Genomic DNA, 11,059 nt, shown 5'->3' with positions numbered 1-11,059 from the left:
TGGGGGCTCAGCGGCACCCCAGAGGCGGTGGGTGACAGGACATGCCAACGGGCTCCACCGGGGCTGGAGAATGTGCCAACGGGCCACTGGTGTCTCCCCGAGAACCTGGAGCAGAGCGTGGGGTCACCAACACGGTGGGTGACATGGAGCCGGGAGGGGCCTGAGGTGTGGGGCAGGACGAGCCCCGGGCTCTAGCCCATGCTGACAGGTTAAAGACATTGTCCAAAGCTGCTGAGATTCCATAGAGACGTGCGGGAGCGGCTCCACGGGAGGACGCGGGGGTGCGAAGGGCAGGTCTCCACCAAGCGTGGCTGTCCCTGGTCTGCTGAGTGTTGGGGGGACCCGCCGGTGCCCAGGGTGGGACCCTGCGCGTCATCGGGGACGGGGGCAATTAGGGGGCATCCAGGAGGGAGCGAGAAGAATGATAAGACGCCCAAGAAGTTGTCCCGTACGGAAAGGAGAGAGGGGAAGGACTTCAGGTGTCCACAAGAGGTGGCCGCGCTCTGCTGCTGTGTGTGGGTGTTACGGGCCGAGAAATCACGGAATCGGCTTCGGTGGCAGCATGGAAATCTCGTGTTTTCAGCTGTTCTGGCCACCGATCCCACCTCCTGGTGGCAGAGCCCCTCTGGCTGGAGGCTGGAGGCTGCAGGAGGTCAAGGGGAGCACGGGTGTCCCCCGCCCCAGGGCTGGCTCCAGCGGTGTCACCAGACCTGGTGGCCACGGGGCTGGAGGTGCCTGCAGGGATGGACACCCCACCCCGTCCTGGACAGGTCTCTGGGTGGCACCGTCCCCGAGTGGGGTCCAGCACCCCATGGGGACCTCCCACCACCATGGCCTCCGGGACACAGGAGGCACCGGCCTCTGCTGAGGGACAGCGATTGGCTGCGCCTCCACACGGGGACTCTGATTGGCTGGGCTTCACCTCCTCCACCTCTGATTGGCCGAGGCCTCTGCAGGCACCAGGTGTTCCTCTGCTGCAAGAGGCTGTGGGTGCTCCTGGCCCGGCGTGCTGATTGGCTGAGCCTGCTGCAGCCCCGTGTCTCCACATCCTGATTGGCCGAGGCAGCAGCAGCCTCATCTCTCCCCATCCCGATTGGCTGAGCCTGCTGCAGCCTCATGTCTCCTCATCCCGATTGGCTGCTGCTGCTGCAGCCGCGTGTCCCCGGGTCCTGGTTGGCTGCGGTGGCTGCTCCCCGGCAGGTGGGGGCCGGGGGCCGCTCCCCACTCTGCCACCCCCGTGGTGGCCACGGCACCCACTGACCCCGGTCCCACCGTGGGTGCTGGGGCCGCCCCACGCCCTGGTGACACCGGGTGCTCACCATGCGCCTGCCCCATGTCCCATTCCATGTCCCGCTCCACATCCTGCTCCGTGTCCTGCTCCGTGTCCCTCTCCATGTCCCGCTCCGTGTCCCACTCCGTGTCCCGCTCCGTGCCCTGCTCCATGTCCCGCTCCGTGTCCCACAACGGCCGCAGCGTCCTTGGGAATTCGAGGGAGGGAATCTCCTTCGGCCGCATTTCTGAGCCGTTACTATTTTCAGAGACCGGCGGGGACGAACCCGTCCTCAGCGCAGTCCCCGGGGCGAGGCGGGATCACAGACACGGGGAGGGAGGAACGGGGGGTCCGGGGGGTGTCCCCAGCACCGGGGCCGGTCTCTAGGAGCGCTCCCGCCTGGGCCGGCCCGACAGCAGCCACGCCGTGACAGCGTGGCCACCTCTCCCACGCGCAGACACTGGCAGTAAGCGCAGACGCTGGCAGCTTGAAGGGGCCGGCGAGGTCAATTTTCAGCCAAGAACACCAAAAAAAAAAAAAATACCCAACCCAGAAATCAGAAGTGTGCCTGCCAGACAAAGGGCTGCGTTTTTAGACAAACTCTTTGCTGCCATCAGTCCGGCCGGCTCCACCTGCTTCCATGGAGATGCGAATCTCCGTCTCCCGAGGCACCAGCCGCATCCCGGCCGCCTTCGCACGCACCTTCTCCCCTGAGGAGGAGAACCTCATCCTCCTCGCCGTGGGGGCAAGCGCTCCTGCCCCCTGTCCGCAGCCGTGAGACACTTGGCCCTTGCCCCCCCTGCTCCGTCTCACGGCCCCCCACTTTGGGAGGGGCCACCTCCTGCCACCATAGCCCCATCCTGCCTCCCCACCATGGTGGACCTTGGCCTCTCCCTCCACCACTGCCTGTGACCTCCTAGGGGGGGGGGGTACAGAGCATCCCCCCCCTACCACAAGACCCTCAGATTTCTGGAACATCCCAAATTCTGCTCATCTCTTTCTTTTTTTTTGGGGGGGAGGAGGGCTCACCACCAGCTGCTATGATAGAACCCCCACAGATGACCTTTCCCGTCCACCATCACCACAGAGGAGAGCGATGCCCACCGAGAAATTGGGGTCCCACCACCCATCCCGATGGCCACGGCTCCTCCGGGCAGCGCGTAACACCCCCCGCCCCCCCTCCCCCGAGCATCCTTCTATGGGGCGATAGCCCCCCCCAAAACCCAAGGGGATGCTCATCCCCCTGGGGTTGGGGGTCCTGGGCGGCCACCATGGAGATGCCGTGCGGGGCCGGTGCGGGCGCGGGGTCGGGCTGGCCAGCCCGACCCCGCGCCCGCACCGACCCCGCACGGCCTGAGGGGGGTGGGGGGGTGTCCCCCCCCATCCCCATCAGAGGAGCCGCGCCCCGCAGCTTTGTTCCCCGCAAACCCGGTACCGAGGGCGGACCCGTCTGCGGGGAAAGGACGGGAAGCGGGATGTCGGGGGGGGGGGGGGGGGCGATGTAGGGGATGTCGGGGGGGAGGGGGGGGGAAAGGCGGGGGGCCACGGTGTGTGTGTGTGTAGGGGGGGGAGATAAAGGGCGGCCGCCGGCGGCCGAGTTAGGAGGAGCTGTTTTGCATCCCTTCACGTCAGCCCTGCCTCATTCCCTCCTTCTTCCTTCCTGCGCACCCAGCGCCGGGCCCGCAGCCGCCGCCGCCCCGCACCCCGCGGAGCCGCCGCGGGAGCGCACGGTGAGTCTGTGTCCCGTGTGTGTGTGTGTGTGTCCCACACACACACCCCCCCCACCACCTTTTTCCCCGCCGTCCGTCCCCCCCGCTCCATCCCATCCCATCCCCTCCCTCCATCCGAGTCGCCGCCGCCGCCGCCTTCTCCTTCGCTTCCCCCCGCGACGGGGACGGGAGCGATGGCGGCGGGAGGGACCGGAGGGGGGGGGGCCGGGACACACACATATACACACATACCGGCTCCGCACGTGGGTCCGCCGCCCCCCCTCACCCCCCCCCCCCCCCCTTGCTCCCCGCCGACAAGTTTTTCCCCGTCGCCGCTCGCAAACTTTCCCGGCGGTGGCGGGGCCGGTGAAGTTCCGGGGAGGGCGGCCCGGCCCGGCCGCGGGGCCGGTACCTGTTGAGGGAGGGGAGGGGAGGGGGCGCGGCGGCACCGGGCTCCGCGGCACCGAGAGCGGCTGGGGAGGGGGCTGCGGTGGGGGGGCGGGGGGGGAAACGGGACACCCCGCGTGTGGGTGGGGGTGCCCGCAGGGGGAGAGGGCGGGTGGGTGTCGGGACGGTGGCCCAGCAGCACCCCGGGGTGCCACGACCCGGGGGGGGGGGGAGGCGGCCGGACCGGTGGGTTCACCAGGGCGGCGACCGGGGTGAGGCTTGGGAAGGGGGCAAAAGCCGTGGGGTCCCCAGGAGGGGCCGCGGCCGAAGTTTGGGGACAGTTTGGTGGGGACCGTCCCGGGGGTGGCTGTTCCCGGCGTGCTCCCCCGTATCGACAGCAACGGAGGGGAAGTGCCACGGGGGGGGTGGGTGTGGAATGAAATGGGTGGGTGATGCCGGGGGGGCCCACGCTGCCCCGTCCCATGCCGGGCACGGAGGTGCCCCGAGGCTCCCCGCTGTCGGGACCCCCCGATGGCCCCACAGGAGGGTCCCGGGGTGGGGGGCACCGCTGCTGCCGGGCCGGGGGCTGCTTTGTCTCCTGCTGCCCTGCCAGGGCCGGCGGCTCGTCCCGGGCTCCCTGTTTGTACAGCCCTTCGGTAGCTCCCTGTTAATCAACAGGATGCGGTGGTTAAATTAGTTATAATTAATTAATTAGTCAATCATTAGTAGTTTCTTTGTAAGCAGCCTGTGTGGGCAGAGGAGAGGGAGTGATGGGAGTGGAAGGCGGCATCCCGGACCCCAGCCTCCCACTGGGTCCGGACCCGGCAGCGCCACGGGCTGCACCGGGCTGTGCCGGGGGGTTCCCGGTACACGCCGCACTCCCGGCCCCGGCTCGGTGGCCCTGCTGGCCCACACCAGCCTCCTGACGCCGTGTATCCCACCGTCCGGCCAACACAGCTCAGCTGGGTTTGTGCAGGTGGCCTGGGCCAGCATCGGCCTTTGTACGAGCGTGTCCTCGGCTGGAGGGAGCCCCCCGACCCACGGCTTTCCCAGGGAGACCCCTGAGAGGTCGCAACAGAGGCTCTTGTCTCAGCATCCCGTTGGAGCCCCTGGGGGTCACCGGCTCCTGACGGGCGGTTGGGGGGCAGCAGCTTTGGCAGCAAACACGGTTTCGGTGGCAGGATGTGGGCCTGTGACCGGTCACCCCGGCGTGACCGCATCCCCCCAGGGGAGCCTGGCACATCCTCGGGCACAGCCACCACCGGGCCACCAGCCGGCTGGGCCGGGCTCCTCTCTGCCCGTAGCCTTCCATTAAATTGAACAGCGATGACGTTAAATCCCGCTAAAATGGTAAATTAGATCACAACAACTCGAGCTCTGCTACCACGGAGAAACCTTCCCAACCTTCCCTAAACCTGGGGGGGACGGGGAGGGTCAGACGGGGGTACCTGCGGCGGGGGGAGCGGGAGCATCTCCTGCGGTGCCCAAGCGGCGCGTCTCCGCCTGTTCCTTTCGAGGCTGCCGGGGTTTGGTTTAACCTCCGGGAAAGTGTTTTTAGTCGGTTTTGTGGCACCACAATGCAAAGGAGGTTTTTCATTTATAAACTAGTTGGGGAGATGCAGCGTGGGGAGGGAGGAGCGCAACCGTCCTCCTGCTCCGCTCTACGGCTGGGAGGGAACGGGCAGAACGGTGGGTCTGTGCCGCAAAGAACCTGCCGGCAGAAAGTCCTGTGGGCGAGAGCGTCGCCTACGCTCCTTACCTCTATTTCACCTTTATTCTTTGTGGAGAATTAGGCTCCGATTCGGCATCTGCTCGAGCTCAGTCACCTTCGCGTCAGCCGAGTGGGTCATGTCCTCGGTGTCCTGCCAGACCCGAGGCGAGGGGACAGCCGAGTGCTGTCCCCAGCGGGGCGGGAGCAGGGGGGTCCTGCCCGTTTTGTTGCCGTTGCTCCCCGCCGGTCGCTGCCCACCGCGGGTCTGTGCTCCCCTCGACCCGGGACATCTCCTCCCACGGACGGGCGAGCGCTGGCCGGCGGGGACACAGCTCCCGTCCTCGGCACGTGAGGTGCCCCGGTGCCTGCCGGGGCCGTGCTGGCCGTGGAGAGGGCAAGGGTTCGGTGGCAGAATGTCGCTGGGTGGCCGAGACGTGCCGGGAGCACCGCGACCCCGTCCTTTGTGCCGGGCAGGGAGCCCTCGGGATGAGTCACGGTCCCCGCTGAGGTCCCCGAGCCTTCCCGCAGGGCTTGACCTTGGGGACAGAGGACTGAGATCCCATGACGAGTGTTTTCCCTTTGTCCCGCTGTCCCACATTTTCCTCCTCCAGCCCCAGCACAGCTCTGCTCCTCCCGTGGTCCTTCTCGCAGACAGCAGCACCTCGTGGTGACATTCGTGCTGGGAGGGGGACCCGGCTCAGCCCACCTGCGTCCAGGTGCGGCATTCCCTAAAAAACTATTTCTGTCAAAAAAAGCACGGTGCGTTGGGCTGGAATGCGTGAAGTCTGCCAGGAACGGTGCCTTGCTGGAGTGGGCTGGGGGGGGGCAGTCTGTGTTGGAAACCCCTTGGAGGCCACCGCTGTCCCCTGCCCAGTTTGGGTGGAGGAGGGGGCTCTCTCCCACTGGGAGAACCAGCACCTGACGCAGTTCCTTTCCCAAACTTTAAATTGAGGGGCAGGGGGAACATGACTTTAAGTTTTCCTGGTGGTGGTCTTTGCTCCCCACCGTCTGAAAACAAATAGAACCAACACGTAAGCCCCCTGCGTGAACATCTCTTCACAAGAGCACGCAGCTTCCCCGACGCCTTTGTGCCGTCGCCGTCCTCCCCTTCCTCCGAGCGTTTCTGCAACGTTCCCCACAACATAGCGCAGGTTTTTCAGCAAAGGAGAAGTGACTCGGGGCGGGGGGGAAGGGGGAAGGCTTCTTGTTTTTCAGATGGGGGAGGGCTTCTTGTTTTTCAGACGCCAGGTCTCTTGGGTCGCTGTGAACATTCTCAAGTGGGAAGAAAAGCCTCATCTCCCACCCTTCCTTCCTCCCTCCCTTCCTTCCTTCCCTTCTTCCCTCCCTCCTTCCCAGGCCAGGGCTGGTTTCAGAGCAGAGGAGCGGGGGGAGACGCGCCGTGTCCGGGCTGCCCTTTTGTGCAGGGCAAGGAAAAACCTGTAGAAAGTTCCTGTGAAACTGGGCAGGACGTTCCTGGGGCAAAACAGAGAGAATCGGGCGATGGGGAGCACCAGAGGGTGAATTAGACCGCGGTCCATCCCTGGGGCCTGGGGTCTGTCCAGGAGTCTCGGGGGGCACCAAAGTTGTACAAAGGGGTTTAAAAAAAACCCAAGGCACATTATTTTTCATTTGAAAGGGACAATGTCCTGCTCAAGGCTGGGGGGGGTGTAGCGAACAAGTTACGCTGGGTTTGTGCAAGTCTGTGGGAGTGAGATGGGGGGTCGGGAGCTGGGGGGTCTCGGGGTGGGGGGTTGGAGGGACCGGGGTACGTCCGGACCCGGCTGCTGGCGTGGTGAGGGGCAGAAGCGCCGGGGTTTTGCCCCAGACCTTGCGCAGCTCCGCAATACACAGCTCGCACGGGAAATGGGTGAAATTCTGTTTTTCCCCCAAAAGTGATACTTGCTCTCCAGGAGCGGCTCGGAGGAGGGAGAGGGCAGCGCGGTGACGGTGACATTTCCTGTGGGCAGCTGAGTAGTAGCCTACAAAGGAGGGAAATTTATAATTGTTCTTCACCTTAGAAGGTTAAAAATTAACTGAATCCACCAAGAATGGGACCCTGCCGGCGGAGAGCTTTGGGATGCAGCTCCGCCTGGAAGCGCTGATGGAGGGGATGCTGCTCCCTGGGTGAAGCAGGAGGGATGATGCCACTGGAAATGCCAGGGGGTTCTCAGGCAGGGGGTGGCACTGAGGCGGTGACAGCCCGAGCGGTGGGGAGGGGTCTGGCAGACCCTCCCGGGGGTGGTGGCTGGTGGGGGCCACGGGAATGAAAATCCACCTGGGGGTGTAACATGTGGAAAACACTGGTGAGGACGGACACGAAGCAGGGAGATTTTGGTGGAGAACATTGAATAACGGGGATCCTTACGGGTGCTGGGGGGGCAGCAGTGGCAGGAGGTGGAGCGGGAGCCATGGCTGGGGGGGGACAGGAGCCTTGCCTGAGGCTGGTGGGCTGGGGACCCCCAGCCAAGGCTGGAGGGGGCAGCGGAGGGGTGGGGAGGCCTGGGGGGAGGTGGGGGCAGCACCCAAACCCACCCTCAGAGCAGGGGGCTGGAAAGGGCTGGGAAAGGGTTATTGATGCCGAACACGCAGCACAGCTCTGGCCTGAAAATGGCCTAAAAATGGCACTGCTCGACAGTTCCCGCTGCTGCCCGTGCGTGTGTGTGTGCACACGTGTGCACGTGTTTGCACCTCGGAGCGCAGGTCTGAAAATGGCCTGAAATGGCCTAAAATTGGCCTGAAAATGGCCTAAAAATGGCTGTGCTCAATAGTTCCCGCTGCTGCCCGTGCATGCCCATGTGTGTACGTGTGTGCACACGTGTGCACGTGTGTTTGCACCTCGACAGTGCCCACGGTGCCTGGTATATCAGCATCCGGCCGGGCACTGGGCTCGGAGACTTGGGTACCACAGCGGGAAAAGCAGCTCCCAGCGCCAGTGGGTTTTACGTGGATGCTGTGACGCAGAGCGATGGAAATGAGTGAATTTGGTTAAAATCTGCACTCTGTTCTGCGGGCCCCTGTGCCCGGAGAAACACCTCGCTTCCCTCCTGCATCCGAAACCCTGGGCATCCCCAGCGCAGGCAGGGAAGGGCAGACACGGGGAGGTTTTGAGGAAGAAGGAAATATCAGTCAGTCCTTTAAAGGCTCTATCTCAGCGCGTCGGTTTGGGGAAGAATGTGTTTTAACCGGGAAGCAGCACGTGGGACGCGTTCGTTGTTTCTGCTTCCACGTCTGGTGGATGTGAAACCCTGTTTCTGCATTTCGGCGCTGGGTGCCCAGCAGTGGGGGGGCTGCTGTGGCCGAAAAGGGGAATTTCGTAGGGGATTGCAGGCTGAGGCCGCAAACAGTCGGTGCAGAAATGAAATCTCAAGGGCTTGCTGCTCCTGCCCACCTGAAGCCTTTGACATCCTCCCATGGGAGCCACGGTGGCCAGGCTGGGCTCATCCCTGGGTTGCTGGGCTGGGGGGAGCGGGGCTTTGCCCCCTGGTCATGAGCCCCCTGGGGAGGGAGAGGAGGGGGAGGAAGGACGGGCAGAGCTGCCGGAGGAAGGGCGCTCGCTGGCTGCCTCTAAATTTATCTTTCCTGTTTCTCGGCAGCAGCCTTGTCTCGTGTCCGTGCTCCGTGGTGCCGGGTCACTTCTCCCCTCTCCGCCTCTTCTCCTGACATCGCTCCTCCGTGTTACCCAGCTCCTGACGAGATCTCTCTTCTTCCCCTGCTTTTTCTTTCAGATTTTTAATTCTTTAAGTCCTCCCTGGTTGGTTTTCCCTTCCTTCACCCCCAGTCTGTTCCCGTACCCTCCAACCTGCCACCCCTTCGGCACTTTCTCTCTCCCCTCGCTGAGGTCCTCTCTCCCACCACCCCCCCTCAGCATCGCACCCCCTCCCCAGCTCTCCCGCTGCCCCCCCCCAACACCGACACAGCTCCGGTTTTAGTGCTGGGGACTCTCCGAGCGGAGGTTTTGGCCGTAACGTGCCCAGCGGCGCGGAGCCAGCAGAGACGGGGGGTGCTGGCCCTCGGGCAGCTCAGCCTGGACCTGGCTGGGGAGATGCTGAGCCGGGCTGGTCAGGGGGAGATGTCCATGACTGCCCCCCTGGCCAGTGGCTGCTCTTGGGAAGCATTAGCTGGTGTTGTAAGGATGGATATTCCGGGGAGCTGGATCCCGTTCCCAGCCAGGACATGCATCCACGGGGATTGTGGGACCCGCTCTCCTTAGAATCATAGAATCATGGAATGGTTTGAGTTGGAAAGGACCTTAAAGACCATCCAGTTCCAAACCTCCCACCAGACCAGGTTGCTCCAAGCCCTGTCCAACCCGGCCTTGAACCCCTCCAGGGATGGGGCAGCCACAGCTTCTCAGGGCAACCTGGGCCAGGCTCTCACCACCCTCACAGCAGAGAATTTCTCCCTGAGATCGCACCTGAATCTCCCCTCTTTCAGCGTGAAGCCATCACCCCTCGTCCCATCACTACGTGCCCTTGTAAAGAGCGGGCATGCCCTTCCTCACAGAGGACTTTCCGCTCTCGAGCGCTCACCCCTCAGCCCTCTGAGATGGGGCACCATAAAACCTGAACTTCAATCTCTCCTGAGATTTTTGGGCATGCATCGAGGTGCCCTCCTGGGTTTTCCCCTTGGTGGGCATATGCGGGTATATATTCTCAGTGGCTTTTCCACGCTCCCCTTGTGGGGGGTTCACCCTTGAGCCCCCGCTCGTGAGACCCCAGGGCTGCCCTGGGCAGAGCAGTGTCTGGCCACACACCTGGGTTCGTGGCCACACACCTGGGTTCGTAGCCACGGGTGCCCCCCAGAGAAAGAGGCGACTTTCGGGAAGACAGAACTGCGGGCAGAACCGAAAGAGCCTTTTCCGCCGGCGGTGCCGAGCCTCTTCGCAGAATTCCGTCTCGTCCTTCCCCGTTTCTCGCCCCGGCCGTTGAGCCCGTGCGGCCCGTGGGGGTAATTGCAGGACTCGTCTGCAGAGAGCGAGCCTTGATTTATGGGGGCTTGAGTGGTTTGGTTTCGTTTTATGATTATCAACAAGGGACACATATAAGCAAATTATTTCAACAGCTGAATATTCTGTGTATTTATAGGACTTTCTTGCCGTAAGAAGAAAGAGTGCGGAATGCAGCAATTATGCAGATTGTGATGAGAACGGGGGCGGGGGGGGTTCAAGCAGACCCGGGTGGGAGCCGGCCCTTGGTGCCGCCAAAGCCAAAGCAAAACTATCGGCGAAACCAGCCGCGGTGTGAAATATTTATTAAGAGGAGTAAAAAGCACACGCGTCCCCACCCCCTCACTCCCGGCCAGTGTTTGCCCACCGCGGTTTCCATCCCGCTCCACACTAAGCTCTTTCCGAGCCCATCGCGGGTGGGTGTCTCCTTCCCCCCAGTGCCCATGGAGCTCCCACCCACCGTTTGTCCCACACCGGCCCCGGGTTCAGGAGCGAAGCAGCCGCAGGGCACCGCGTGGGGTGAGCTCCTGACAGTGGGACACCCTCCAGAGAGCGGTGTGAAATCTGTCCCTTGAGCTCCACTTGAAAACACATTCCCCTCTTGTGCAAATTTTTTTTAGGAAAAATTTTTACACTGAAAGGGTTATTAAACCTTGGAATGGGCTGCCCAGGGCAGTGGTTGAGCCACCATCCCTGGAGGGATTCAGGAGAGATGTGTCGACATAGTGCTTAGAGACATGGTTTAGTGATGGTTTTATCAGAGTTAGGTTGATGGTTGGAATAGATGATCTTAAAGGTCCCTTCCAACCCAGACAATTCTCCAATTCTGTGAAATTTCAGCCCCCCCCCCGGGAGTTAGGAGTTGCTGGGAGGGCTCTCAGGACGTGAGAACATCCACAAAACAGAAGTGCAATAAGAAGTTTTAGCTTCTTTTTCTCTTGGCCATGTAGACCCGTCAGAATTGTGCCCTTAACGCCGCGTTCCTCCAGCCCGGCCAGAGCCTGAGCCTCCCCCAGCGAGAAGAGCAGCCCTGCTCC

Source organism: Numenius arquata, chromosome 11 (genome assembly GCF_964106895.1).
Source record: "Numenius arquata chromosome 11, bNumArq3.hap1.1, whole genome shotgun sequence".
Taxonomy (NCBI): domain Eukaryota; kingdom Metazoa; phylum Chordata; class Aves; order Charadriiformes; family Scolopacidae; genus Numenius; species Numenius arquata.
The sequence above is the reverse complement of the archived record's forward strand: the minus strand, read 5'-3'. Positions refer to the sequence as shown.